Source organism: Acipenser ruthenus, unplaced genomic scaffold (assembly GCF_902713425.1).
Source record: "Acipenser ruthenus unplaced genomic scaffold, fAciRut3.2 maternal haplotype, whole genome shotgun sequence".
NCBI classification, from domain to species: Eukaryota; Metazoa; Chordata; class Actinopteri; order Acipenseriformes; family Acipenseridae; genus Acipenser; species Acipenser ruthenus.
The window spans coordinates 372,010-389,838 of record NW_026707395.1 but is presented as its reverse complement, the minus strand read 5'-3'; the positions used below and the strand labels follow the sequence as shown (position 1 = coordinate 389,838).

The 17,829-nt window shown below is 44.7% G+C and overlaps 81 non-coding genes across 81 annotated transcripts; all 81 read right to left on the bottom strand.

The window, feature by feature from the left end:
• Positions 1-129: 129 nt before the first annotated feature.
• LOC131726068 (5S ribosomal RNA) lies at positions 130-248 on the bottom strand. The gene has a single exon (XR_009321249.1). It is a non-coding gene; the product is annotated as a 5S ribosomal RNA (ribosomal RNA).
• Positions 249-348: 100 nt separating this feature from the next.
• LOC131726067 (5S ribosomal RNA) lies at positions 349-467 on the bottom strand. The gene has a single exon (XR_009321247.1). It is a non-coding gene; the product is annotated as a 5S ribosomal RNA (ribosomal RNA).
• Positions 468-567: 100 nt separating this feature from the next.
• LOC131726065 (5S ribosomal RNA) lies at positions 568-686 on the bottom strand. The gene has a single exon (XR_009321245.1). It is a non-coding gene; the product is annotated as a 5S ribosomal RNA (ribosomal RNA).
• Positions 687-786: 100 nt separating this feature from the next.
• LOC131726064 (5S ribosomal RNA) lies at positions 787-905 on the bottom strand. The gene has a single exon (XR_009321244.1). It is a non-coding gene; the product is annotated as a 5S ribosomal RNA (ribosomal RNA).
• Positions 906-1,005: 100 nt separating this feature from the next.
• LOC131726063 (5S ribosomal RNA) lies at positions 1,006-1,124 on the bottom strand. The gene has a single exon (XR_009321243.1). It is a non-coding gene; the product is annotated as a 5S ribosomal RNA (ribosomal RNA).
• Positions 1,125-1,224: 100 nt separating this feature from the next.
• On the bottom strand, positions 1,225-1,343 carry LOC131726062 (5S ribosomal RNA). The gene has a single exon (XR_009321242.1). It is a non-coding gene; the product is annotated as a 5S ribosomal RNA (ribosomal RNA).
• A 100-nt stretch (positions 1,344-1,443) lies between these two features.
• On the bottom strand, positions 1,444-1,562 carry LOC131726061 (5S ribosomal RNA). The gene has a single exon (XR_009321241.1). It is a non-coding gene; the product is annotated as a 5S ribosomal RNA (ribosomal RNA).
• A 100-nt stretch (positions 1,563-1,662) lies between these two features.
• On the bottom strand, positions 1,663-1,781 carry LOC131726060 (5S ribosomal RNA). Its single transcript, XR_009321240.1, has one exon. It is a non-coding gene; the product is annotated as a 5S ribosomal RNA (ribosomal RNA).
• A 114-nt stretch (positions 1,782-1,895) lies between these two features.
• Positions 1,896-2,014, bottom strand: LOC131726059 (5S ribosomal RNA). Its single transcript, XR_009321239.1, has one exon. It is a non-coding gene; the product is annotated as a 5S ribosomal RNA (ribosomal RNA).
• Positions 2,015-2,114: 100 nt separating this feature from the next.
• LOC131726058 (5S ribosomal RNA) lies at positions 2,115-2,233 on the bottom strand. The gene has a single exon (XR_009321238.1). It is a non-coding gene; the product is annotated as a 5S ribosomal RNA (ribosomal RNA).
• Positions 2,234-2,346: 113 nt separating this feature from the next.
• LOC131726057 (5S ribosomal RNA) lies at positions 2,347-2,465 on the bottom strand. The gene has a single exon (XR_009321237.1). It is a non-coding gene; the product is annotated as a 5S ribosomal RNA (ribosomal RNA).
• A 100-nt stretch (positions 2,466-2,565) lies between these two features.
• Positions 2,566-2,684, bottom strand: LOC131726056 (5S ribosomal RNA). Its single transcript, XR_009321236.1, has one exon. It is a non-coding gene; the product is annotated as a 5S ribosomal RNA (ribosomal RNA).
• A 100-nt stretch (positions 2,685-2,784) lies between these two features.
• On the bottom strand, positions 2,785-2,903 carry LOC131726054 (5S ribosomal RNA). Its single transcript, XR_009321234.1, has one exon. It is a non-coding gene; the product is annotated as a 5S ribosomal RNA (ribosomal RNA).
• A 100-nt stretch (positions 2,904-3,003) lies between these two features.
• LOC131726053 (5S ribosomal RNA) lies at positions 3,004-3,122 on the bottom strand. Its single transcript, XR_009321233.1, has one exon. It is a non-coding gene; the product is annotated as a 5S ribosomal RNA (ribosomal RNA).
• A 100-nt stretch (positions 3,123-3,222) lies between these two features.
• On the bottom strand, positions 3,223-3,341 carry LOC131726052 (5S ribosomal RNA). The gene has a single exon (XR_009321231.1). It is a non-coding gene; the product is annotated as a 5S ribosomal RNA (ribosomal RNA).
• A 100-nt stretch (positions 3,342-3,441) lies between these two features.
• Positions 3,442-3,560, bottom strand: LOC131726051 (5S ribosomal RNA). The gene has a single exon (XR_009321230.1). It is a non-coding gene; the product is annotated as a 5S ribosomal RNA (ribosomal RNA).
• A 100-nt stretch (positions 3,561-3,660) lies between these two features.
• On the bottom strand, positions 3,661-3,779 carry LOC131726050 (5S ribosomal RNA). Its single transcript, XR_009321229.1, has one exon. It is a non-coding gene; the product is annotated as a 5S ribosomal RNA (ribosomal RNA).
• Positions 3,780-3,879: 100 nt separating this feature from the next.
• LOC131726049 (5S ribosomal RNA) lies at positions 3,880-3,998 on the bottom strand. The gene has a single exon (XR_009321228.1). It is a non-coding gene; the product is annotated as a 5S ribosomal RNA (ribosomal RNA).
• Positions 3,999-4,098: 100 nt separating this feature from the next.
• LOC131726048 (5S ribosomal RNA) lies at positions 4,099-4,217 on the bottom strand. Its single transcript, XR_009321227.1, has one exon. It is a non-coding gene; the product is annotated as a 5S ribosomal RNA (ribosomal RNA).
• Positions 4,218-4,317: 100 nt separating this feature from the next.
• On the bottom strand, positions 4,318-4,436 carry LOC131726047 (5S ribosomal RNA). Its single transcript, XR_009321226.1, has one exon. It is a non-coding gene; the product is annotated as a 5S ribosomal RNA (ribosomal RNA).
• A 100-nt stretch (positions 4,437-4,536) lies between these two features.
• On the bottom strand, positions 4,537-4,655 carry LOC131726046 (5S ribosomal RNA). The gene has a single exon (XR_009321225.1). It is a non-coding gene; the product is annotated as a 5S ribosomal RNA (ribosomal RNA).
• A 100-nt stretch (positions 4,656-4,755) lies between these two features.
• LOC131726045 (5S ribosomal RNA) lies at positions 4,756-4,874 on the bottom strand. Its single transcript, XR_009321224.1, has one exon. It is a non-coding gene; the product is annotated as a 5S ribosomal RNA (ribosomal RNA).
• A 100-nt stretch (positions 4,875-4,974) lies between these two features.
• On the bottom strand, positions 4,975-5,093 carry LOC131726043 (5S ribosomal RNA). Its single transcript, XR_009321222.1, has one exon. It is a non-coding gene; the product is annotated as a 5S ribosomal RNA (ribosomal RNA).
• Positions 5,094-5,193: 100 nt separating this feature from the next.
• LOC131726042 (5S ribosomal RNA) lies at positions 5,194-5,312 on the bottom strand. The gene has a single exon (XR_009321221.1). It is a non-coding gene; the product is annotated as a 5S ribosomal RNA (ribosomal RNA).
• A 100-nt stretch (positions 5,313-5,412) lies between these two features.
• LOC131726041 (5S ribosomal RNA) lies at positions 5,413-5,531 on the bottom strand. The gene has a single exon (XR_009321220.1). It is a non-coding gene; the product is annotated as a 5S ribosomal RNA (ribosomal RNA).
• A 100-nt stretch (positions 5,532-5,631) lies between these two features.
• LOC131726040 (5S ribosomal RNA) lies at positions 5,632-5,750 on the bottom strand. Its single transcript, XR_009321219.1, has one exon. It is a non-coding gene; the product is annotated as a 5S ribosomal RNA (ribosomal RNA).
• Positions 5,751-5,850: 100 nt separating this feature from the next.
• Positions 5,851-5,969, bottom strand: LOC131726039 (5S ribosomal RNA). The gene has a single exon (XR_009321218.1). It is a non-coding gene; the product is annotated as a 5S ribosomal RNA (ribosomal RNA).
• A 100-nt stretch (positions 5,970-6,069) lies between these two features.
• LOC131726038 (5S ribosomal RNA) lies at positions 6,070-6,188 on the bottom strand. The gene has a single exon (XR_009321217.1). It is a non-coding gene; the product is annotated as a 5S ribosomal RNA (ribosomal RNA).
• Positions 6,189-6,288: 100 nt separating this feature from the next.
• LOC131726037 (5S ribosomal RNA) lies at positions 6,289-6,407 on the bottom strand. Its single transcript, XR_009321216.1, has one exon. It is a non-coding gene; the product is annotated as a 5S ribosomal RNA (ribosomal RNA).
• Positions 6,408-6,507: 100 nt separating this feature from the next.
• On the bottom strand, positions 6,508-6,626 carry LOC131726036 (5S ribosomal RNA). The gene has a single exon (XR_009321215.1). It is a non-coding gene; the product is annotated as a 5S ribosomal RNA (ribosomal RNA).
• Positions 6,627-6,726: 100 nt separating this feature from the next.
• On the bottom strand, positions 6,727-6,845 carry LOC131726035 (5S ribosomal RNA). Its single transcript, XR_009321214.1, has one exon. It is a non-coding gene; the product is annotated as a 5S ribosomal RNA (ribosomal RNA).
• A 100-nt stretch (positions 6,846-6,945) lies between these two features.
• LOC131726034 (5S ribosomal RNA) lies at positions 6,946-7,064 on the bottom strand. The gene has a single exon (XR_009321213.1). It is a non-coding gene; the product is annotated as a 5S ribosomal RNA (ribosomal RNA).
• A 100-nt stretch (positions 7,065-7,164) lies between these two features.
• On the bottom strand, positions 7,165-7,283 carry LOC131726032 (5S ribosomal RNA). The gene has a single exon (XR_009321211.1). It is a non-coding gene; the product is annotated as a 5S ribosomal RNA (ribosomal RNA).
• A 100-nt stretch (positions 7,284-7,383) lies between these two features.
• Positions 7,384-7,502, bottom strand: LOC131726031 (5S ribosomal RNA). Its single transcript, XR_009321210.1, has one exon. It is a non-coding gene; the product is annotated as a 5S ribosomal RNA (ribosomal RNA).
• A 100-nt stretch (positions 7,503-7,602) lies between these two features.
• On the bottom strand, positions 7,603-7,721 carry LOC131726030 (5S ribosomal RNA). The gene has a single exon (XR_009321209.1). It is a non-coding gene; the product is annotated as a 5S ribosomal RNA (ribosomal RNA).
• A 100-nt stretch (positions 7,722-7,821) lies between these two features.
• LOC131726029 (5S ribosomal RNA) lies at positions 7,822-7,940 on the bottom strand. The gene has a single exon (XR_009321208.1). It is a non-coding gene; the product is annotated as a 5S ribosomal RNA (ribosomal RNA).
• A 100-nt stretch (positions 7,941-8,040) lies between these two features.
• LOC131726028 (5S ribosomal RNA) lies at positions 8,041-8,159 on the bottom strand. Its single transcript, XR_009321207.1, has one exon. It is a non-coding gene; the product is annotated as a 5S ribosomal RNA (ribosomal RNA).
• Positions 8,160-8,259: 100 nt separating this feature from the next.
• On the bottom strand, positions 8,260-8,378 carry LOC131726027 (5S ribosomal RNA). Its single transcript, XR_009321206.1, has one exon. It is a non-coding gene; the product is annotated as a 5S ribosomal RNA (ribosomal RNA).
• Positions 8,379-8,478: 100 nt separating this feature from the next.
• Positions 8,479-8,597, bottom strand: LOC131726026 (5S ribosomal RNA). Its single transcript, XR_009321205.1, has one exon. It is a non-coding gene; the product is annotated as a 5S ribosomal RNA (ribosomal RNA).
• Positions 8,598-8,697: 100 nt separating this feature from the next.
• LOC131726025 (5S ribosomal RNA) lies at positions 8,698-8,816 on the bottom strand. Its single transcript, XR_009321204.1, has one exon. It is a non-coding gene; the product is annotated as a 5S ribosomal RNA (ribosomal RNA).
• A 100-nt stretch (positions 8,817-8,916) lies between these two features.
• LOC131726024 (5S ribosomal RNA) lies at positions 8,917-9,035 on the bottom strand. The gene has a single exon (XR_009321203.1). It is a non-coding gene; the product is annotated as a 5S ribosomal RNA (ribosomal RNA).
• A 100-nt stretch (positions 9,036-9,135) lies between these two features.
• Positions 9,136-9,254, bottom strand: LOC131726023 (5S ribosomal RNA). The gene has a single exon (XR_009321202.1). It is a non-coding gene; the product is annotated as a 5S ribosomal RNA (ribosomal RNA).
• Positions 9,255-9,354: 100 nt separating this feature from the next.
• LOC131726021 (5S ribosomal RNA) lies at positions 9,355-9,473 on the bottom strand. The gene has a single exon (XR_009321200.1). It is a non-coding gene; the product is annotated as a 5S ribosomal RNA (ribosomal RNA).
• A 100-nt stretch (positions 9,474-9,573) lies between these two features.
• LOC131726020 (5S ribosomal RNA) lies at positions 9,574-9,692 on the bottom strand. The gene has a single exon (XR_009321199.1). It is a non-coding gene; the product is annotated as a 5S ribosomal RNA (ribosomal RNA).
• A 100-nt stretch (positions 9,693-9,792) lies between these two features.
• On the bottom strand, positions 9,793-9,911 carry LOC131726019 (5S ribosomal RNA). The gene has a single exon (XR_009321198.1). It is a non-coding gene; the product is annotated as a 5S ribosomal RNA (ribosomal RNA).
• A 100-nt stretch (positions 9,912-10,011) lies between these two features.
• Positions 10,012-10,130, bottom strand: LOC131726018 (5S ribosomal RNA). Its single transcript, XR_009321197.1, has one exon. It is a non-coding gene; the product is annotated as a 5S ribosomal RNA (ribosomal RNA).
• Positions 10,131-10,230: 100 nt separating this feature from the next.
• On the bottom strand, positions 10,231-10,349 carry LOC131726017 (5S ribosomal RNA). The gene has a single exon (XR_009321196.1). It is a non-coding gene; the product is annotated as a 5S ribosomal RNA (ribosomal RNA).
• Positions 10,350-10,449: 100 nt separating this feature from the next.
• On the bottom strand, positions 10,450-10,568 carry LOC131726016 (5S ribosomal RNA). The gene has a single exon (XR_009321195.1). It is a non-coding gene; the product is annotated as a 5S ribosomal RNA (ribosomal RNA).
• Positions 10,569-10,668: 100 nt separating this feature from the next.
• Positions 10,669-10,787, bottom strand: LOC131726015 (5S ribosomal RNA). The gene has a single exon (XR_009321194.1). It is a non-coding gene; the product is annotated as a 5S ribosomal RNA (ribosomal RNA).
• Positions 10,788-10,887: 100 nt separating this feature from the next.
• On the bottom strand, positions 10,888-11,006 carry LOC131726014 (5S ribosomal RNA). Its single transcript, XR_009321193.1, has one exon. It is a non-coding gene; the product is annotated as a 5S ribosomal RNA (ribosomal RNA).
• Positions 11,007-11,106: 100 nt separating this feature from the next.
• Positions 11,107-11,225, bottom strand: LOC131726013 (5S ribosomal RNA). The gene has a single exon (XR_009321192.1). It is a non-coding gene; the product is annotated as a 5S ribosomal RNA (ribosomal RNA).
• Positions 11,226-11,325: 100 nt separating this feature from the next.
• Positions 11,326-11,444, bottom strand: LOC131726012 (5S ribosomal RNA). The gene has a single exon (XR_009321190.1). It is a non-coding gene; the product is annotated as a 5S ribosomal RNA (ribosomal RNA).
• Positions 11,445-11,544: 100 nt separating this feature from the next.
• LOC131726010 (5S ribosomal RNA) lies at positions 11,545-11,663 on the bottom strand. The gene has a single exon (XR_009321188.1). It is a non-coding gene; the product is annotated as a 5S ribosomal RNA (ribosomal RNA).
• A 100-nt stretch (positions 11,664-11,763) lies between these two features.
• Positions 11,764-11,882, bottom strand: LOC131726009 (5S ribosomal RNA). The gene has a single exon (XR_009321187.1). It is a non-coding gene; the product is annotated as a 5S ribosomal RNA (ribosomal RNA).
• A 100-nt stretch (positions 11,883-11,982) lies between these two features.
• Positions 11,983-12,101, bottom strand: LOC131726008 (5S ribosomal RNA). Its single transcript, XR_009321186.1, has one exon. It is a non-coding gene; the product is annotated as a 5S ribosomal RNA (ribosomal RNA).
• A 100-nt stretch (positions 12,102-12,201) lies between these two features.
• Positions 12,202-12,320, bottom strand: LOC131726006 (5S ribosomal RNA). Its single transcript, XR_009321185.1, has one exon. It is a non-coding gene; the product is annotated as a 5S ribosomal RNA (ribosomal RNA).
• A 100-nt stretch (positions 12,321-12,420) lies between these two features.
• Positions 12,421-12,539, bottom strand: LOC131726005 (5S ribosomal RNA). Its single transcript, XR_009321184.1, has one exon. It is a non-coding gene; the product is annotated as a 5S ribosomal RNA (ribosomal RNA).
• Positions 12,540-12,639: 100 nt separating this feature from the next.
• Positions 12,640-12,758, bottom strand: LOC131726004 (5S ribosomal RNA). The gene has a single exon (XR_009321183.1). It is a non-coding gene; the product is annotated as a 5S ribosomal RNA (ribosomal RNA).
• Positions 12,759-12,858: 100 nt separating this feature from the next.
• On the bottom strand, positions 12,859-12,977 carry LOC131726003 (5S ribosomal RNA). The gene has a single exon (XR_009321182.1). It is a non-coding gene; the product is annotated as a 5S ribosomal RNA (ribosomal RNA).
• Positions 12,978-13,077: 100 nt separating this feature from the next.
• On the bottom strand, positions 13,078-13,196 carry LOC131726002 (5S ribosomal RNA). Its single transcript, XR_009321181.1, has one exon. It is a non-coding gene; the product is annotated as a 5S ribosomal RNA (ribosomal RNA).
• A 100-nt stretch (positions 13,197-13,296) lies between these two features.
• LOC131726001 (5S ribosomal RNA) lies at positions 13,297-13,415 on the bottom strand. The gene has a single exon (XR_009321180.1). It is a non-coding gene; the product is annotated as a 5S ribosomal RNA (ribosomal RNA).
• A 100-nt stretch (positions 13,416-13,515) lies between these two features.
• On the bottom strand, positions 13,516-13,634 carry LOC131726000 (5S ribosomal RNA). Its single transcript, XR_009321179.1, has one exon. It is a non-coding gene; the product is annotated as a 5S ribosomal RNA (ribosomal RNA).
• A 100-nt stretch (positions 13,635-13,734) lies between these two features.
• On the bottom strand, positions 13,735-13,853 carry LOC131725998 (5S ribosomal RNA). Its single transcript, XR_009321177.1, has one exon. It is a non-coding gene; the product is annotated as a 5S ribosomal RNA (ribosomal RNA).
• A 100-nt stretch (positions 13,854-13,953) lies between these two features.
• On the bottom strand, positions 13,954-14,072 carry LOC131725997 (5S ribosomal RNA). Its single transcript, XR_009321176.1, has one exon. It is a non-coding gene; the product is annotated as a 5S ribosomal RNA (ribosomal RNA).
• A 100-nt stretch (positions 14,073-14,172) lies between these two features.
• On the bottom strand, positions 14,173-14,291 carry LOC131725996 (5S ribosomal RNA). The gene has a single exon (XR_009321175.1). It is a non-coding gene; the product is annotated as a 5S ribosomal RNA (ribosomal RNA).
• A 100-nt stretch (positions 14,292-14,391) lies between these two features.
• LOC131725995 (5S ribosomal RNA) lies at positions 14,392-14,510 on the bottom strand. Its single transcript, XR_009321174.1, has one exon. It is a non-coding gene; the product is annotated as a 5S ribosomal RNA (ribosomal RNA).
• A 100-nt stretch (positions 14,511-14,610) lies between these two features.
• LOC131725994 (5S ribosomal RNA) lies at positions 14,611-14,729 on the bottom strand. The gene has a single exon (XR_009321173.1). It is a non-coding gene; the product is annotated as a 5S ribosomal RNA (ribosomal RNA).
• A 100-nt stretch (positions 14,730-14,829) lies between these two features.
• LOC131725992 (5S ribosomal RNA) lies at positions 14,830-14,948 on the bottom strand. The gene has a single exon (XR_009321171.1). It is a non-coding gene; the product is annotated as a 5S ribosomal RNA (ribosomal RNA).
• Positions 14,949-15,048: 100 nt separating this feature from the next.
• LOC131725991 (5S ribosomal RNA) lies at positions 15,049-15,167 on the bottom strand. Its single transcript, XR_009321170.1, has one exon. It is a non-coding gene; the product is annotated as a 5S ribosomal RNA (ribosomal RNA).
• A 100-nt stretch (positions 15,168-15,267) lies between these two features.
• LOC131725990 (5S ribosomal RNA) lies at positions 15,268-15,386 on the bottom strand. Its single transcript, XR_009321169.1, has one exon. It is a non-coding gene; the product is annotated as a 5S ribosomal RNA (ribosomal RNA).
• Positions 15,387-15,486: 100 nt separating this feature from the next.
• Positions 15,487-15,605, bottom strand: LOC131726397 (5S ribosomal RNA). Its single transcript, XR_009321586.1, has one exon. It is a non-coding gene; the product is annotated as a 5S ribosomal RNA (ribosomal RNA).
• A 100-nt stretch (positions 15,606-15,705) lies between these two features.
• On the bottom strand, positions 15,706-15,824 carry LOC131725989 (5S ribosomal RNA). The gene has a single exon (XR_009321168.1). It is a non-coding gene; the product is annotated as a 5S ribosomal RNA (ribosomal RNA).
• A 100-nt stretch (positions 15,825-15,924) lies between these two features.
• LOC131725988 (5S ribosomal RNA) lies at positions 15,925-16,043 on the bottom strand. Its single transcript, XR_009321167.1, has one exon. It is a non-coding gene; the product is annotated as a 5S ribosomal RNA (ribosomal RNA).
• Positions 16,044-16,143: 100 nt separating this feature from the next.
• LOC131725986 (5S ribosomal RNA) lies at positions 16,144-16,262 on the bottom strand. Its single transcript, XR_009321165.1, has one exon. It is a non-coding gene; the product is annotated as a 5S ribosomal RNA (ribosomal RNA).
• A 100-nt stretch (positions 16,263-16,362) lies between these two features.
• Positions 16,363-16,481, bottom strand: LOC131725985 (5S ribosomal RNA). The gene has a single exon (XR_009321164.1). It is a non-coding gene; the product is annotated as a 5S ribosomal RNA (ribosomal RNA).
• Positions 16,482-16,581: 100 nt separating this feature from the next.
• On the bottom strand, positions 16,582-16,700 carry LOC131725984 (5S ribosomal RNA). Its single transcript, XR_009321163.1, has one exon. It is a non-coding gene; the product is annotated as a 5S ribosomal RNA (ribosomal RNA).
• Positions 16,701-16,800: 100 nt separating this feature from the next.
• Positions 16,801-16,919, bottom strand: LOC131725983 (5S ribosomal RNA). The gene has a single exon (XR_009321162.1). It is a non-coding gene; the product is annotated as a 5S ribosomal RNA (ribosomal RNA).
• A 100-nt stretch (positions 16,920-17,019) lies between these two features.
• LOC131725982 (5S ribosomal RNA) lies at positions 17,020-17,138 on the bottom strand. The gene has a single exon (XR_009321161.1). It is a non-coding gene; the product is annotated as a 5S ribosomal RNA (ribosomal RNA).
• A 100-nt stretch (positions 17,139-17,238) lies between these two features.
• Positions 17,239-17,357, bottom strand: LOC131725981 (5S ribosomal RNA). The gene has a single exon (XR_009321160.1). It is a non-coding gene; the product is annotated as a 5S ribosomal RNA (ribosomal RNA).
• Positions 17,358-17,457: 100 nt separating this feature from the next.
• LOC131725980 (5S ribosomal RNA) lies at positions 17,458-17,576 on the bottom strand. Its single transcript, XR_009321159.1, has one exon. It is a non-coding gene; the product is annotated as a 5S ribosomal RNA (ribosomal RNA).
• A 106-nt stretch (positions 17,577-17,682) lies between these two features.
• On the bottom strand, positions 17,683-17,801 carry LOC131725979 (5S ribosomal RNA). Its single transcript, XR_009321158.1, has one exon. It is a non-coding gene; the product is annotated as a 5S ribosomal RNA (ribosomal RNA).
• Positions 17,802-17,829: the final 28 nt, after the last annotated feature.

Below are 17,829 nucleotides of genomic sequence, written 5' to 3'. Positions count from 1 at the left end.
GGTGTGGCCGCAGGCGATTGCATTTCTGCTTTCATGACTTTTATGTTTAGTGAGCTGGGGGTGATTCCTCCAAAATTTCCTTTTGTCCTCCACACATTTCAATTGTAAAATGTAATTACAAAAATGTAATGCCTGCAGCACTTGATATTCCCAGGTGGTCTCCCATCCAAGTACTAACCAAGCCCAACATTGCTTAGCTTCTGAGATCAGACGAGATCAGGCTTATTCAAGGTGGTGTGGCCGCAGGCGATTGCATTTCTGCTTTCATGACTTTTATGTTTAGTGAGCTGGGGGTGATTCCTCCAAAATTTCCTTTTGTCCTCCACACATTTCAATTGTAAAATGTAATGCCTGCAGCACTTGATATTCCCAGGTGGTCTCCCATCCAAGTACTAACCAAGCCCAACATTGCTTAGCTTCTGAGATCAGACGAGATCAGGCTTATTCAAGGTGGTGTGGCCGCAGGCGATTGCTGTTCTGCTTTCATGACTTTTATGTTTAGTGAGCTGGGGGTGATTCCTCCAAAATTTCCTTTTGTCCTCCACACATTTCAATTGTAAAATGTAATGCCTGCAGCACTTGATATTCCCAGGTGGTCTCCCATCCAAGTACTAACCAAGCCCAACATTGCTTAGCTTCTGAGATCAGACGAGATCAGGCTTATTCAAGGTGGTGTGGCCGCAGGCGATTGCATTTCTGCTTTCATGACTTTTATGTTTAGTGAGCTGGGGGTGATTCCTCCAAAATTTCCTTTTGTCCTCCACACATTTCAATTGTAAAATGTAATGCCTGCAGCACTTGATATTCCCAGGTGGTCTCCCATCCAAGTACTAACCAAGCCCAACATTGCTTAGCTTCTGAGATCAGACGAGATCAGGCTTATTCAAGGTGGTGTGGCCGCAGGCGATTGCTGTTCTGCTTTCATGACTTTTATGTTTAGTGAGCTGGGGGTGATTCCTCCAAAATTTCCTTTTGTCCTCCACACATTTCAATTGTAAAATGTAATGCCTGCAGCACTTGATATTCCCAGGTGGTCTCCCATCCAAGTACTAACCAAGCCCAACATTGCTTAGCTTCTGAGATCAGACGAGATCAGGCTTATTCAAGGTGGTGTGGCCGCAGGCGATTGCATTTCTGCTTTCATGACTTTTATGTTTAGTGAGCTGGGGGTGATTCCTCCAAAATTTCCTTTTGTCCTCCACACATTTCAATTGTAAAATGTAATGCCTGCAGCACTTGATATTCCCAGGTGGTCTCCCATCCAAGTACTAACCAAGCCCAACATTGCTTAGCTTCTGAGATCAGACGAGATCAGGCTTATTCAAGGTGGTGTGGCCGCAGGCGATTGCATTTCTGCTTTCATGACTTTTATGTTTAGTGAGCTGGGGGTGATTCCTCCAAAATTTCCTTTTGTCCTCCACACATTTCAATTGTAAAATGTAATGCCTGCAGCACTTGATATTCCCAGGTGGTCTCCCATCCAAGTACTAACCAAGCCCAACATTGCTTAGCTTCTGAGATCAGACGAGATCAGGCTTATTCAAGGTGGTGTGGCCGCAGGCGATTGCATTTCTGCTTTCATGACTTTTATGTTTAGTGAGCTGGGGGTGATTCCTCCAAAATTTCCTTTTGTCCTCCACACATTTCAATTGTAAAAAGTAATGCCTGCAGCACTTGATATTCCCAGGTGGTCTCCCATCCAAGTACTAACCAAGCCCAACATTGCTTAGCTTCTGAGATCAGACGAGATCAGGCTTATTCAAGGTGGTGTGGCCGCAGGCGATTGCATTTCTGCTTTCATGACTTTTATGTTTAGTGAGCTGGGGGTGATTCCTCCAAAATTTCCTTTTGTCCTCCACACATTTCAATTGTAAAATGTAATTACAAAAATGTAATGCCTGCAGCACTTGATATTCCCAGGTGGTCTCCCATCCAAGTACTAACCAAGCCCAACATTGCTTAGCTTCTGAGATCAGACGAGATCAGGCTTATTCAAGGTGGTGTGGCCGCAGGCGATTGCATTTCTGCTTTCATGACTTTTATGTTTAGTGAGCTGGGGGTGATTCCTCCAAAATTTCCTTTTGTCCTCCACACAATTCAATTGTAAAATGTAATGCCTGCAGCACTTGATATTCCCAGGTGGTCTCCCATCCAAGTACTAACCAAGCCCAACATTGCTTAGCTTCTGAGATCAGACGAGATCAGGCTTATTCAAGGTGGTGTGGCCGCAGGCGATTGCATTTCTGCTTTCATGACTTTTATGTTTAGTGAGCTGGGGGTGATTCCTCCAAAATTTCCTTTTGTCCTCCACACATTTCAATTGTAAAATGTAATTACAAAATGTAATGCCTGCAGCACTTGATATTCCCAGGTGGTCTCCCATCCAAGTACTAACCAAGCCCAACATTGCTTAGCTTCTGAGATCAGACGAGATCAGGCTTATTCAAGGTGGTGTGGCCGCAGGCGATTGCATTTCTGCTTTCATGACTTTTATGTTTAGTGAGCTGGGGGTGATTCCTCCAAAATTTCCTTTTGTCCTCCACACAATTCAATTGTAAAATGTAATGCCTGCAGCACTTGATATTCCCAGGTGGTCTCCCATCCAAGTACTAACCAAGCCCAACATTGCTTAGCTTCTGAGATCAGACGAGATCAGGCTTATTCAAGGTGGTGTGGCCGCAGGCGATTGCATTTCTGCTTTCATGACTTTTATGTTTAGTGAGCTGGGGGTGATTCCTCCAAAATTTCCTTTTGTCCTCCACACATTTCAATTGTAAAATGTAATGCCTGCAGCACTTGATATTCCCAGGTGGTCTCCCATCCAAGTACTAACCAAGCCCAACATTGCTTAGCTTCTGAGATCAGACGAGATCAGGCTTATTCAAGGTGGTGTGGCCGCAGGCGATTGCATTTCTGCTTTCATGACTTTTATGTTTAGTGAGCTGGGGGTGATTCCTCCAAAATTTCCTTTTGTCCTCCACACATTTCAATTGTAAAATGTAATGCCTGCAGCACTTGATATTCCCAGGTGGTCTCCCATCCAAGTACTAACCAAGCCCAACATTGCTTAGCTTCTGAGATCAGACGAGATCAGGCTTATTCAAGGTGGTGTGGCCGCAGGCGATTGCATTTCTGCTTTCATGACTTTTATGTTTAGTGAGCTGGGGGTGATTCCTCCAAAATTTCCTTTTGTCCTCCACACATTTCAATTGTAAAATGTAATGCCTGCAGCACTTGATATTCCCAGGTGGTCTCCCATCCAAGTACTAACCAAGCCCAACATTGCTTAGCTTCTGAGATCAGACGAGATCAGGCTTATTCAAGGTGGTGTGGCCGCAGGCGATTGCATTTCTGCTTTCATGACTTTTATGTTTAGTGAGCTGGGGGTGATTCCTCCAAAATTTCCTTTTGTCCTCCACACATTTCAATTGTAAAATGTAATGCCTGCAGCACTTGATATTCCCAGGTGGTCTCCCATCCAAGTACTAACCAAGCCCAACATTGCTTAGCTTCTGAGATCAGACGAGATCAGGCTTATTCAAGGTGGTGTGGCCGCAGGCGATTGCATTTCTGCTTTCATGACTTTTATGTTTAGTGAGCTGGGGGTGATTCCTCCAAAATTTCCTTTTGTCCTCCACACATTTCAATTGTAAAATGTAATGCCTGCAGCACTTGATATTCCCAGGTGGTCTCCCATCCAAGTACTAACCAAGCCCAACATTGCTTAGCTTCTGAGATCAGACGAGATCAGGCTTATTCAAGGTGGTGTGGCCGCAGGCGATTGCATTTCTGCTTTCATGACTTTTATGTTTAGTGAGCTGGGGGTGATTCCTCCAAAATTTCCTTTTGTCCTCCACACATTTCAATTGTAAAATGTAATGCCTGCAGCACTTGATATTCCCAGGTGGTCTCCCATCCAAGTACTAACCAAGCCCAACATTGCTTAGCTTCTGAGATCAGACGAGATCAGGCTTATTCAAGGTGGTGTGGCCGCAGGCGATTGCATTTCTGCTTTCATGACTTTTATGTTTAGTGAGCTGGGGGTGATTCCTCCAAAATTTCCTTTTGTCCTCCACACATTTCAATTGTAAAATGTAATGCCTGCAGCACTTGATATTCCCAGGTGGTCTCCCATCCAAGTACTAACCAAGCCCAACATTGCTTAGCTTCTGAGATCAGACGAGATCAGGCTTATTCAAGGTGGTGTGGCCGCAGGCGATTGCATTTCTGCTTTCATGACTTTTATGTTTAGTGAGCTGGGGGTGATTCCTCCAAAATTTCCTTTTGTCCTCCACACATTTCAATTGTAAAATGTAATGCCTGCAGCACTTGATATTCCCAGGTGGTCTCCCATCCAAGTACTAACCAAGCCCAACATTGCTTAGCTTCTGAGATCAGACGAGATCAGGCTTATTCAAGGTGGTGTGGCCGCAGGCGATTGCATTTCTGCTTTCATGACTTTTATGTTTAGTGAGCTGGGGGTGATTCCTCCAAAATTTCCTTTTGTCCTCCACACATTTCAATTGTAAAATGTAATGCCTGCAGCACTTGATATTCCCAGGTGGTCTCCCATCCAAGTACTAACCAAGCCCAACATTGCTTAGCTTCTGAGATCAGACGAGATCAGGCTTATTCAAGGTGGTGTGGCCGCAGGCGATTGCATTTCTGCTTTCATGACTTTTATGTTTAGTGAGCTGGGGGTGATTCCTCCAAAATTTCCTTTTGTCCTCCACACATTTCAATTGTAAAATGTAATGCCTGCAGCACTTGATATTCCCAGGTGGTCTCCCATCCAAGTACTAACCAAGCCCAACATTGCTTAGCTTCTGAGATCAGACGAGATCAGGCTTATTCAAGGTGGTGTGGCCGCAGGCGATTGCATTTCTGCTTTCATGACTTTTATGTTTAGTGAGCTGGGGGTGATTCCTCCAAAATTTCCTTTTGTCCTCCACACATTTCAATTGTAAAATGTAATGCCTGCAGCACTTGATATTCCCAGGTGGTCTCCCATCCAAGTACTAACCAAGCCCAACATTGCTTAGCTTCTGAGATCAGACGAGATCAGGCTTATTCAAGGTGGTGTGGCCGCAGGCGATTGCATTTCTGCTTTCATGACTTTTATGTTTAGTGAGCTGGGGGTGATTCCTCCAAAATTTCCTTTTGTCCTCCACACATTTCAATTGTAAAATGTAATGCCTGCAGCACTTGATATTCCCAGGTGGTCTCCCATCCAAGTACTAACCAAGCCCAACATTGCTTAGCTTCTGAGATCAGACGAGATCAGGCTTATTCAAGGTGGTGTGGCCGCAGGCGATTGCATTTCTGCTTTCATGACTTTTATGTTTAGTGAGCTGGGGGTGATTCCTCCAAAATTTCCTTTTGTCCTCCACACATTTCAATTGTAAAATGTAATGCCTGCAGCACTTGATATTCCCAGGTGGTCTCCCATCCAAGTACTAACCAAGCCCAACATTGCTTAGCTTCTGAGATCAGACGAGATCAGGCTTATTCAAGGTGGTGTGGCCGCAGGCGATTGCATTTCTGCTTTCATGACTTTTATGTTTAGTGAGCTGGGGGTGATTCCTCCAAAATTTCCTTTTGTCCTCCACACATTTCAATTGTAAAATGTAATGCCTGCAGCACTTGATATTCCCAGGTGGTCTCCCATCCAAGTACTAACCAAGCCCAACATTGCTTAGCTTCTGAGATCAGACGAGATCAGGCTTATTCAAGGTGGTGTGGCCGCAGGCGATTGCATTTCTGCTTTCATGACTTTTATGTTTAGTGAGCTGGGGGTGATTCCTCCAAAATTTCCTTTTGTCCTCCACACATTTCAATTGTAAAATGTAATGCCTGCAGCACTTGATATTCCCAGGTGGTCTCCCATCCAAGTACTAACCAAGCCCAACATTGCTTAGCTTCTGAGATCAGACGAGATCAGGCTTATTCAAGGTGGTGTGGCCGCAGGCGATTGCATTTCTGCTTTCATGACTTTTATGTTTAGTGAGCTGGGGGTGATTCCTCCAAAATTTCCTTTTGTCCTCCACACATTTCAATTGTAAAATGTAATGCCTGCAGCACTTGATATTCCCAGGTGGTCTCCCATCCAAGTACTAACCAAGCCCAACATTGCTTAGCTTCTGAGATCAGACGAGATCAGGCTTATTCAAGGTGGTGTGGCCGCAGGCGATTGCATTTCTGCTTTCATGACTTTTATGTTTAGTGAGCTGGGGGTGATTCCTCCAAAATTTCCTTTTGTCCTCCACACATTTCAATTGTAAAATGTAATGCCTGCAGCACTTGATATTCCCAGGTGGTCTCCCATCCAAGTACTAACCAAGCCCAACATTGCTTAGCTTCTGAGATCAGACGAGATCAGGCTTATTCAAGGTGGTGTGGCCGCAGGCGATTGCATTTCTGCTTTCATGACTTTTATGTTTAGTGAGCTGGGGGTGATTCCTCCAAAATTTCCTTTTGTCCTCCACACATTTCAATTGTAAAATGTAATGCCTGCAGCACTTGATATTCCCAGGTGGTCTCCCATCCAAGTACTAACCAAGCCCAACATTGCTTAGCTTCTGAGATCAGACGAGATCAGGCTTATTCAAGGTGGTGTGGCCGCAGGCGATTGCATTTCTGCTTTCATGACTTTTATGTTTAGTGAGCTGGGGGTGATTCCTCCAAAATTTCCTTTTGTCCTCCACACATTTCAATTGTAAAATGTAATGCCTGCAGCACTTGATATTCCCAGGTGGTCTCCCATCCAAGTACTAACCAAGCCCAACATTGCTTAGCTTCTGAGATCAGACGAGATCAGGCTTATTCAAGGTGGTGTGGCCGCAGGCGATTGCATTTCTGCTTTCATGACTTTTATGTTTAGTGAGCTGGGGGTGATTCCTCCAAAATTTCCTTTTGTCCTCCACACATTTCAATTGTAAAATGTAATGCCTGCAGCACTTGATATTCCCAGGTGGTCTCCCATCCAAGTACTAACCAAGCCCAACATTGCTTAGCTTCTGAGATCAGACGAGATCAGGCTTATTCAAGGTGGTGTGGCCGCAGGCGATTGCATTTCTGCTTTCATGACTTTTATGTTTAGTGAGCTGGGGGTGATTCCTCCAAAATTTCCTTTTGTCCTCCACACATTTCAATTGTAAAATGTAATGCCTGCAGCACTTGATATTCCCAGGTGGTCTCCCATCCAAGTACTAACCAAGCCCAACATTGCTTAGCTTCTGAGATCAGACGAGATCAGGCTTATTCAAGGTGGTGTGGCCGCAGGCGATTGCATTTCTGCTTTCATGACTTTTATGTTTAGTGAGCTGGGGGTGATTCCTCCAAAATTTCCTTTTGTCCTCCACACATTTCAATTGTAAAATGTAATGCCTGCAGCACTTGATATTCCCAGGTGGTCTCCCATCCAAGTACTAACCAAGCCCAACATTGCTTAGCTTCTGAGATCAGACGAGATCAGGCTTATTCAAGGTGGTGTGGCCGCAGGCGATTGCATTTCTGCTTTCATGACTTTTATGTTTAGTGAGCTGGGGGTGATTCCTCCAAAATTTCCTTTTGTCCTCCACACATTTCAATTGTAAAATGTAATGCCTGCAGCACTTGATATTCCCAGGTGGTCTCCCATCCAAGTACTAACCAAGCCCAACATTGCTTAGCTTCTGAGATCAGACGAGATCAGGCTTATTCAAGGTGGTGTGGCCGCAGGCGATTGCATTTCTGCTTTCATGACTTTTATGTTTAGTGAGCTGGGGGTGATTCCTCCAAAATTTCCTTTTGTCCTCCACACATTTCAATTGTAAAATGTAATGCCTGCAGCACTTGATATTCCCAGGTGGTCTCCCATCCAAGTACTAACCAAGCCCAACATTGCTTAGCTTCTGAGATCAGACGAGATCAGGCTTATTCAAGGTGGTGTGGCCGCAGGCGATTGCATTTCTGCTTTCATGACTTTTATGTTTAGTGAGCTGGGGGTGATTCCTCCAAAATTTCCTTTTGTCCTCCACACATTTCAATTGTAAAATGTAATGCCTGCAGCACTTGATATTCCCAGGTGGTCTCCCATCCAAGTACTAACCAAGCCCAACATTGCTTAGCTTCTGAGATCAGACGAGATCAGGCTTATTCAAGGTGGTGTGGCCGCAGGCGATTGCATTTCTGCTTTCATGACTTTTATGTTTAGTGAGCTGGGGGTGATTCCTCCAAAATTTCCTTTTGTCCTCCACACATTTCAATTGTAAAATGTAATGCCTGCAGCACTTGATATTCCCAGGTGGTCTCCCATCCAAGTACTAACCAAGCCCAACATTGCTTAGCTTCTGAGATCAGACGAGATCAGGCTTATTCAAGGTGGTGTGGCCGCAGGCGATTGCATTTCTGCTTTCATGACTTTTATGTTTAGTGAGCTGGGGGTGATTCCTCCAAAATTTCCTTTTGTCCTCCACACATTTCAATTGTAAAATGTAATGCCTGCAGCACTTGATATTCCCAGGTGGTCTCCCATCCAAGTACTAACCAAGCCCAACATTGCTTAGCTTCTGAGATCAGACGAGATCAGGCTTATTCAAGGTGGTGTGGCCGCAGGCGATTGCATTTCTGCTTTCATGACTTTTATGTTTAGTGAGCTGGGGGTGATTCCTCCAAAATTTCCTTTTGTCCTCCACACATTTCAATTGTAAAATGTAATGCCTGCAGCACTTGATATTCCCAGGTGGTCTCCCATCCAAGTACTAACCAAGCCCAACATTGCTTAGCTTCTGAGATCAGACGAGATCAGGCTTATTCAAGGTGGTGTGGCCGCAGGCGATTGCATTTCTGCTTTCATGACTTTTATGTTTAGTGAGCTGGGGGTGATTCCTCCAAAATTTCCTTTTGTCCTCCACACATTTCAATTGTAAAATGTAATGCCTGCAGCACTTGATATTCCCAGGTGGTCTCCCATCCAAGTACTAACCAAGCCCAACATTGCTTAGCTTCTGAGATCAGACGAGATCAGGCTTATTCAAGGTGGTGTGGCCGCAGGCGATTGCATTTCTGCTTTCATGACTTTTATGTTTAGTGAGCTGGGGGTGATTCCTCCAAAATTTCCTTTTGTCCTCCACACATTTCAATTGTAAAATGTAATGCCTGCAGCACTTGATATTCCCAGGTGGTCTCCCATCCAAGTACTAACCAAGCCCAACATTGCTTAGCTTCTGAGATCAGACGAGATCAGGCTTATTCAAGGTGGTGTGGCCGCAGGCGATTGCATTTCTGCTTTCATGACTTTTATGTTTAGTGAGCTGGGGGTGATTCCTCCAAAATTTCCTTTTGTCCTCCACACATTTCAATTGTAAAATGTAATGCCTGCAGCACTTGATATTCCCAGGTGGTCTCCCATCCAAGTACTAACCAAGCCCAACATTGCTTAGCTTCTGAGATCAGACGAGATCAGGCTTATTCAAGGTGGTGTGGCCGCAGGCGATTGCATTTCTGCTTTCATGACTTTTATGTTTAGTGAGCTGGGGGTGATTCCTCCAAAATTTCCTTTTGTCCTCCACACATTTCAATTGTAAAATGTAATGCCTGCAGCACTTGATATTCCCAGGTGGTCTCCCATCCAAGTACTAACCAAGCCCAACATTGCTTAGCTTCTGAGATCAGACGAGATCAGGCTTATTCAAGGTGGTGTGGCCGCAGGCGATTGCATTTCTGCTTTCATGACTTTTATGTTTAGTGAGCTGGGGGTGATTCCTCCAAAATTTCCTTTTGTCCTCCACACATTTCAATTGTAAAATGTAATGCCTGCAGCACTTGATATTCCCAGGTGGTCTCCCATCCAAGTACTAACCAAGCCCAACATTGCTTAGCTTCTGAGATCAGACGAGATCAGGCTTATTCAAGGTGGTGTGGCCGCAGGCGATTGCATTTCTGCTTTCATGACTTTTATGTTTAGTGAGCTGGGGGTGATTCCTCCAAAATTTCCTTTTGTCCTCCACACATTTCAATTGTAAAATGTAATGCCTGCAGCACTTGATATTCCCAGGTGGTCTCCCATCCAAGTACTAACCAAGCCCAACATTGCTTAGCTTCTGAGATCAGACGAGATCAGGCTTATTCAAGGTGGTGTGGCCGCAGGCGATTGCATTTCTGCTTTCATGACTTTTATGTTTAGTGAGCTGGGGGTGATTCCTCCAAAATTTCCTTTTGTCCTCCACACATTTCAATTGTAAAATGTAATGCCTGCAGCACTTGATATTCCCAGGTGGTCTCCCATCCAAGTACTAACCAAGCCCAACATTGCTTAGCTTCTGAGATCAGACGAGATCAGGCTTATTCAAGGTGGTGTGGCCGCAGGCGATTGCATTTCTGCTTTCATGACTTTTATGTTTAGTGAGCTGGGGGTGATTCCTCCAAAATTTCCTTTTGTCCTCCACACATTTCAATTGTAAAATGTAATGCCTGCAGCACTTGATATTCCCAGGTGGTCTCCCATCCAAGTACTAACCAAGCCCAACATTGCTTAGCTTCTGAGATCAGACGAGATCAGGCTTATTCAAGGTGGTGTGGCCGCAGGCGATTGCATTTCTGCTTTCATGACTTTTATGTTTAGTGAGCTGGGGGTGATTCCTCCAAAATTTCCTTTTGTCCTCCACACATTTCAATTGTAAAATGTAATGCCTGCAGCACTTGATATTCCCAGGTGGTCTCCCATCCAAGTACTAACCAAGCCCAACATTGCTTAGCTTCTGAGATCAGACGAGATCAGGCTTATTCAAGGTGGTGTGGCCGCAGGCGATTGCATTTCTGCTTTCATGACTTTTATGTTTAGTGAGCTGGGGGTGATTCCTCCAAAATTTCCTTTTGTCCTCCACACATTTCAATTGTAAAATGTAATGCCTGCAGCACTTGATATTCCCAGGTGGTCTCCCATCCAAGTACTAACCAAGCCCAACATTGCTTAGCTTCTGAGATCAGACGAGATCAGGCTTATTCAAGGTGGTGTGGCCGCAGGCGATTGCATTTCTGCTTTCATGACTTTTATGTTTAGTGAGCTGGGGGTGATTCCTCCAAAATTTCCTTTTGTCCTCCACACATTTCAATTGTAAAATGTAATGCCTGCAGCACTTGATATTCCCAGGTGGTCTCCCATCCAAGTACTAACCAAGCCCAACATTGCTTAGCTTCTGAGATCAGACGAGATCAGGCTTATTCAAGGTGGTGTGGCCGCAGGCGATTGCATTTCTGCTTTCATGACTTTTATGTTTAGTGAGCTGGGGGTGATTCCTCCAAAATTTCCTTTTGTCCTCCACACATTTCAATTGTAAAATGTAATGCCTGCAGCACTTGATATTCCCAGGTGGTCTCCCATCCAAGTACTAACCAAGCCCAACATTGCTTAGCTTCTGAGATCAGACGAGATCAGGCTTATTCAAGGTGGTGTGGCCGCAGGCGATTGCATTTCTGCTTTCATGACTTTTATGTTTAGTGAGCTGGGGGTGATTCCTCCAAAATTTCCTTTTGTCCTCCACACATTTCAATTGTAAAATGTAATGCCTGCAGCACTTGATATTCCCAGGTGGTCTCCCATCCAAGTACTAACCAAGCCCAACATTGCTTAGCTTCTGAGATCAGACGAGATCAGGCTTATTCAAGGTGGTGTGGCCGCAGGCGATTGCATTTCTGCTTTCATGACTTTTATGTTTAGTGAGCTGGGGGTGATTCCTCCAAAATTTCCTTTTGTCCTCCACACATTTCAATTGTAAAATGTAATGCCTGCAGCACTTGATATTCCCAGGTGGTCTCCCATCCAAGTACTAACCAAGCCCAACATTGCTTAGCTTCTGAGATCAGACGAGATCAGGCTTATTCAAGGTGGTGTGGCCGCAGGCGATTGCATTTCTGCTTTCATGACTTTTATGTTTAGTGAGCTGGGGGTGATTCCTCCAAAATTTCCTTTTGTCCTCCACACATTTCAATTGTAAAATGTAATGCCTGCAGCACTTGATATTCCCAGGTGGTCTCCCATCCAAGTACTAACCAAGCCCAACATTGCTTAGCTTCTGAGATCAGACGAGATCAGGCTTATTCAAGGTGGTGTGGCCGCAGGCGATTGCATTTCTGCTTTCATGACTTTTATGTTTAGTGAGCTGGGGGTGATTCCTCCAAAATTTCCTTTTGTCCTCCACACATTTCAATTGTAAAATGTAATGCCTGCAGCACTTGATATTCCCAGGTGGTCTCCCATCCAAGTACTAACCAAGCCCAACATTGCTTAGCTTCTGAGATCAGACGAGATCAGGCTTATTCAAGGTGGTGTGGCCGCAGGCGATTGCATTTCTGCTTTCATGACTTTTATGTTTAGTGAGCTGGGGGTGATTCCTCCAAAATTTCCTTTTGTCCTCCACACATTTCAATTGTAAAATGTAATGCCTGCAGCACTTGATATTCCCAGGTGGTCTCCCATCCAAGTACTAACCAAGCCCAACATTGCTTAGCTTCTGAGATCAGACGAGATCAGGCTTATTCAAGGTGGTGTGGCCGCAGGCGATTGCATTTCTGCTTTCATGACTTTTATGTTTAGTGAGCTGGGGGTGATTCCTCCAAAATTTCCTTTTGTCCTCCACACATTTCAATTGTAAAATGTAATGCCTGCAGCACTTGATATTCCCAGGTGGTCTCCCATCCAAGTACTAACCAAGCCCAACATTGCTTAGCTTCTGAGATCAGACGAGATCAGGCTTATTCAAGGTGGTGTGGCCGCAGGCGATTGCATTTCTGCTTTCATGACTTTTATGTTTAGTGAGCTGGGGGTGATTCCTCCAAAATTTCCTTTTGTCCTCCACACATTTCAATTGTAAAATGTAATGCCTGCAGCACTTGATATTCCCAGGTGGTCTCCCATCCAAGTACTAACCAAGCCCAACATTGCTTAGCTTCTGAGATCAGACGAGATCAGGCTTATTCAAGGTGGTGTGGCCGCAGGCGATTGCATTTCTGCTTTCATGACTTTTATGTTTAGTGAGCTGGGGGTGATTCCTCCAAAATTTCCTTTTGTCCTCCACACATTTCAATTGTAAAATGTAATGCCTGCAGCACTTGATATTCCCAGGTGGTCTCCCATCCAAGTACTAACCAAGCCCAACATTGCTTAGCTTCTGAGATCAGACGAGATCAGGCTTATTCAAGGTGGTGTGGCCGCAGGCGATTGCATTTCTGCTTTCATGACTTTTATGTTTAGTGAGCTGGGGGTGATTCCTCCAAAATTTCCTTTTGTCCTCCACACATTTCAATTGTAAAATGTAATGCCTGCAGCACTTGATATTCCCAGGTGGTCTCCCATCCAAGTACTAACCAAGCCCAACATTGCTTAGCTTCTGAGATCAGACGAGATCAGGCTTATTCAAGGTGGTGTGGCCGCAGGCGATTGCATTTCTGCTTTCATGACTTTTATGTTTAGTGAGCTGGGGGTGATTCCTCCAAAATTTCCTTTTGTCCTCCACACATTTCAATTGTAAAATGTAATGCCTGCAGCACTTGATATTCCCAGGTGGTCTCCCATCCAAGTACTAACCAAGCCCAACATTGCTTAGCTTCTGAGATCAGACGAGATCAGGCTTATTCAAGGTGGTGTGGCCGCAGGCGATTGCATTTCTGCTTTCATGACTTTTATGTTTAGTGAGCTGGGGGTGATTCCTCCAAAATTTCCTTTTGTCCTCCACACATTTCAATTGTAAAATGTAATGCCTGCAGCACTTGATATTCCCAGGTGGTCTCCCATCCAAGTACTAACCAAGCCCAACATTGCTTAGCTTCTGAGATCAGACGAGATCAGGCTTATTCAAGGTGGTGTGGCCGCAGGCGATTGCATTTCTGCTTTCATGACTTTTATGTTTAGTGAGCTGGGGGTGATTCCTCCAAAATTTCCTTTTGTCCTCCACACATTTCAATTGTAAAATGTAATGCCTGCAGCACTTGATATTCCCAGGTGGTCTCCCATCCAAGTACTAACCAAGCCCAACATTGCTTAGCTTCTGAGATCAGACGAGATCAGGCTTATTCAAGGTGGTGTGGCCGCAGGCGATTGCATTTCTGCTTTCATGACTTTTATGTTTAGTGAGCTGGGGGTGATTCCTCCAAAATTTCCTTTTGTCCTCCACACATTTCAATTGTAAAATGTAATGCCTGCAGCACTTGATATTCCCAGGTGGTCTCCCATCCAAGTACTAACCAAGCCCAACATTGCTTAGCTTCTGAGATCAGACGAGATCAGGCTTATTCAAGGTGGTGTGGCCGCAGGCGATTGCATTTCTGCTTTCATGACTTTTATGTTTAGTGAGCTGGGGGTGATTCCTCCAAAATTTCCTTTTGTCCTCCACACATTTCAATTGTAAAATGTAATGCCTGCAGCACTTGATATTCCCAGGTGGTCTCCCATCCAAGTACTAACCAAGCCCAACATTGCTTAGCTTCTGAGATCAGACGAGATCAGGCTTATTCAAGGTGGTGTGGCCGCAGGCGATTGCATTTCTGCTTTCATGACTTTTATGTTTAGTGAGCTGGGGGTGATTCCTCCAAAATTTCCTTTTGTCCTCCACACATTTCAATTGTAAAATGTAATGCCTGCAGCACTTGATATTCCCAGGTGGTCTCCCATCCAAGTACTAACCAAGCCCAACATTGCTTAGCTTCTGAGATCAGACGAGATCAGGCTTATTCAAGGTGGTGTGGCCGCAGGCGATTGCATTTCTGCTTTCATGACTTTTATGTTTAGTGAGCTGGGGGTGATTCCTCCAAAATTTCCTTTTGTCCTCCACACATTTCAATTGTAAAATGTAATGCCTGCAGCACTTGATATTCCCAGGTGGTCTCCCATCCAAGTACTAACCAAGCCCAACATTGCTTAGCTTCTGAGATCAGACGAGATCAGGCTTATTCAAGGTGGTGTGGCCGCAGGCGATTGCATTTCTGCTTTCATGACTTTTATGTTTAGTGAGCTGGGGGTGATTCCTCCAAAATTTCCTTTTGTCCTCCACACATTTCAATTGTAAAATGTAATGCCTGCAGCACTTGATATTCCCAGGTGGTCTCCCATCCAAGTACTAACCAAGCCCAACATTGCTTAGCTTCTGAGATCAGACGAGATCAGGCTTATTCAAGGTGGTGTGGCCGCAGGCGATTGCATTTCTGCTTTCATGACTTTTATGTTTAGTGAGCTGGGGGTGATTCCTCCAAAATTTCCTTTTGTCCTCCACACATTTCAATTGTAAAATGTAATGCCTGCAGCACTTGATATTCCCAGGTGGTCTCCCATCCAAGTACTAACCAAGCCCAACATTGCTTAGCTTCTGAGATCAGACGAGATCAGGCTTATTCAAGGTGGTGTGGCCGCAGGCGATTGCATTTCTGCTTTCATGACTTTTATGTTTAGTGAGCTGGGGGTGATTCCTCCAAAATTTCCTTTTGTCCTCCACACATTTCAATTGTAAAATGTAATGCCTGCAGCACTTGATATTCCCAGGTGGTCTCCCATCCAAGTACTAACCAAGCCCAACATTGCTTAGCTTCTGAGATCAGACGAGATCAGGCTTATTCAAGGTGCTGTGGCCGCAGGCGATTGCATTTCTGCTTTCATGACTTTTATGTTTAGTGAGCTGGGGGTGATTCCTCCAAAATTTCCTTTTGTCCTCCACACATTTCAATTGTAAAATGTAATGCCTGCAGCACTTGATATTCCCAGGTGGTCTCCCATCCAAGTACTAACCAAGCCCAACATTGCTTAGCTTCTGAGATCAGACGAGATCAGGCTTATTCAAGGTGGTGTGGCCGCAGGCGATTGCATTTCTGCTTTCATGACTTTTATGTTTAGTGAGCTGGGGGTGATTCCTCCAAAATTTCCTTTTGTCCTCCACACATTTCAATTGTAAAATGTAATGCCTGCAGCACTTGATATTCCCAGGTGGTCTCCCATCCAAGTACTAACCAAGCCCAACATTGCTTAGCTTCTGAGATCAGACGAGATCAGGCTTATTCAAGGTGGTGTGGCCGCAGGCGATTGCATTTCTGCTTTCATGACTTTTATGTTTAGTGAGCTGGGGGTGATTCCTCCAAAATTTCCTTTTGTCCTCCACACATTTCAATTGTAAAATGTAATGCCTGCAGCACTTGATATTCCCAGGTGGTCTCCCATCCAAGTACTAACCAAGCCCAACATTGCTTAGCTTCTGAGATCAGACGAGATCAGGCTTATTCAAGGTGGTGTGGCCGCAGGCGATTGCATTTCTGCTTTCATGACTTTTATGTTTAGTGAGCTGGGGGTGATTCCTCCAAAATTTCCTTTTGTCCTCCACACATTTCAATTGTAAAATGTAATGCCTGCAGCACTTGATATTCCCAGGTGGTCTCCCATCCAAGTACTAACCAAGCCCAACATTGCTTAGCTTCTGAGATCAGACGAGATCAGGCTTATTCAAGGTGGTGTGGCCGCAGGCGATTGCATTTCTGCTTTCATGACTTTTATGTTTAGTGAGCTGGGGGTGATTCCTCCAAAATTTCCTTTTGTCCTCCACACATTTCAATTGTAAAATGTAATGCCTGCAGCACTTGATATTCCCAGGTGGTCTCCCATCCAAGTACTAACCAAGCCCAACATTGCTTAGCTTCTGAGATCAGACGAGATCAGGCTTATTCAAGGTGGTGTGGCCGCAGGCGATTGCATTTCTGCTTTCATGACTTTTATGTTTAGTGAGCTGGGGGTGATTCCTCCAAAATTTCCTTTTGTCCTCCACACATTTCAATTGTAAAATGTAATGCCTGCAGCACTTGATATTCCCAGGTGGTCTCCCATCCAAGTACTAACCAAGCCCAACATTGCTTAGCTTCTGAGATCAGACGAGATCAGGCTTATTCAAGGTGGTGTGGCCGCAGGCGATTGCATTTCTGCTTTCATGACTTTTATGTTTAGTGAGCTGGGGGTGATTCCTCCAAAATTTCCTTTTGTCCTCCACACATTTCAATTGTAAAATGTAATGCCTGCAGCACTTGATATTCCCAGGTGGTCTCCCATCCAAGTACTAACCAAGCCCAACATTGCTTAGCTTCTGAGATCAGACGAGATCAGGCTTATTCAAGGTGGTGTGGCCGCAGGCGATTGCATTTCTGCTTTCATGACTTTTATGTTTAGTGAGCTGGGGGTGATTCCTCCAAAATTTCCTTTTGTCCTCCACACATTTCAATTGTAAAATGTAATGCCTGCAGCACTTGATATTCCCAGGTGGTCTCCCATCCAAGTACTAACCAAGCCCAACATTGCTTAGCTTCTGAGATCAGACGAGATCAGGCTTATTCAAGGTGGTGTGGCCGCAGGCGATTGCATTTCTGCTTTCATGACTTTTATGTTTAGTGAGCTGGGGGTGATTCCTCCAAAATTTCCTTTTGTCCTCCACACATTTCAATTGTAAAATGTAATGCCTGCAGCACTTGATATTCCCAGGTGGTCTCCCATCCAAGTACTAACCAAGCCCAACATTGCTTAGCTTCTGAGATCAGACGAGATCAGGCTTATTCAAGGTGGTGTGGCCGCAGGCGATTGCATTTCTGCTTTCATGACTTTTATGTTTAGTGAGCTGGGGGTGATTCCTCCAAAATTTCCTTTTGTCCTCCACACATTTCAATTTTGTAATTAAAATGTAATGCCTGCAGCACTTGATATTCCCAGGTGGTCTCCCATCCAAGTACTAACCAAGCCCAACATTGCTTAGCTTCTGAGATCAGACGAGATCAGGCTTATTCAAGGTGGTGTGGCCGCAGGCGATTGCATTTCTGCTTTCATGACTTTTA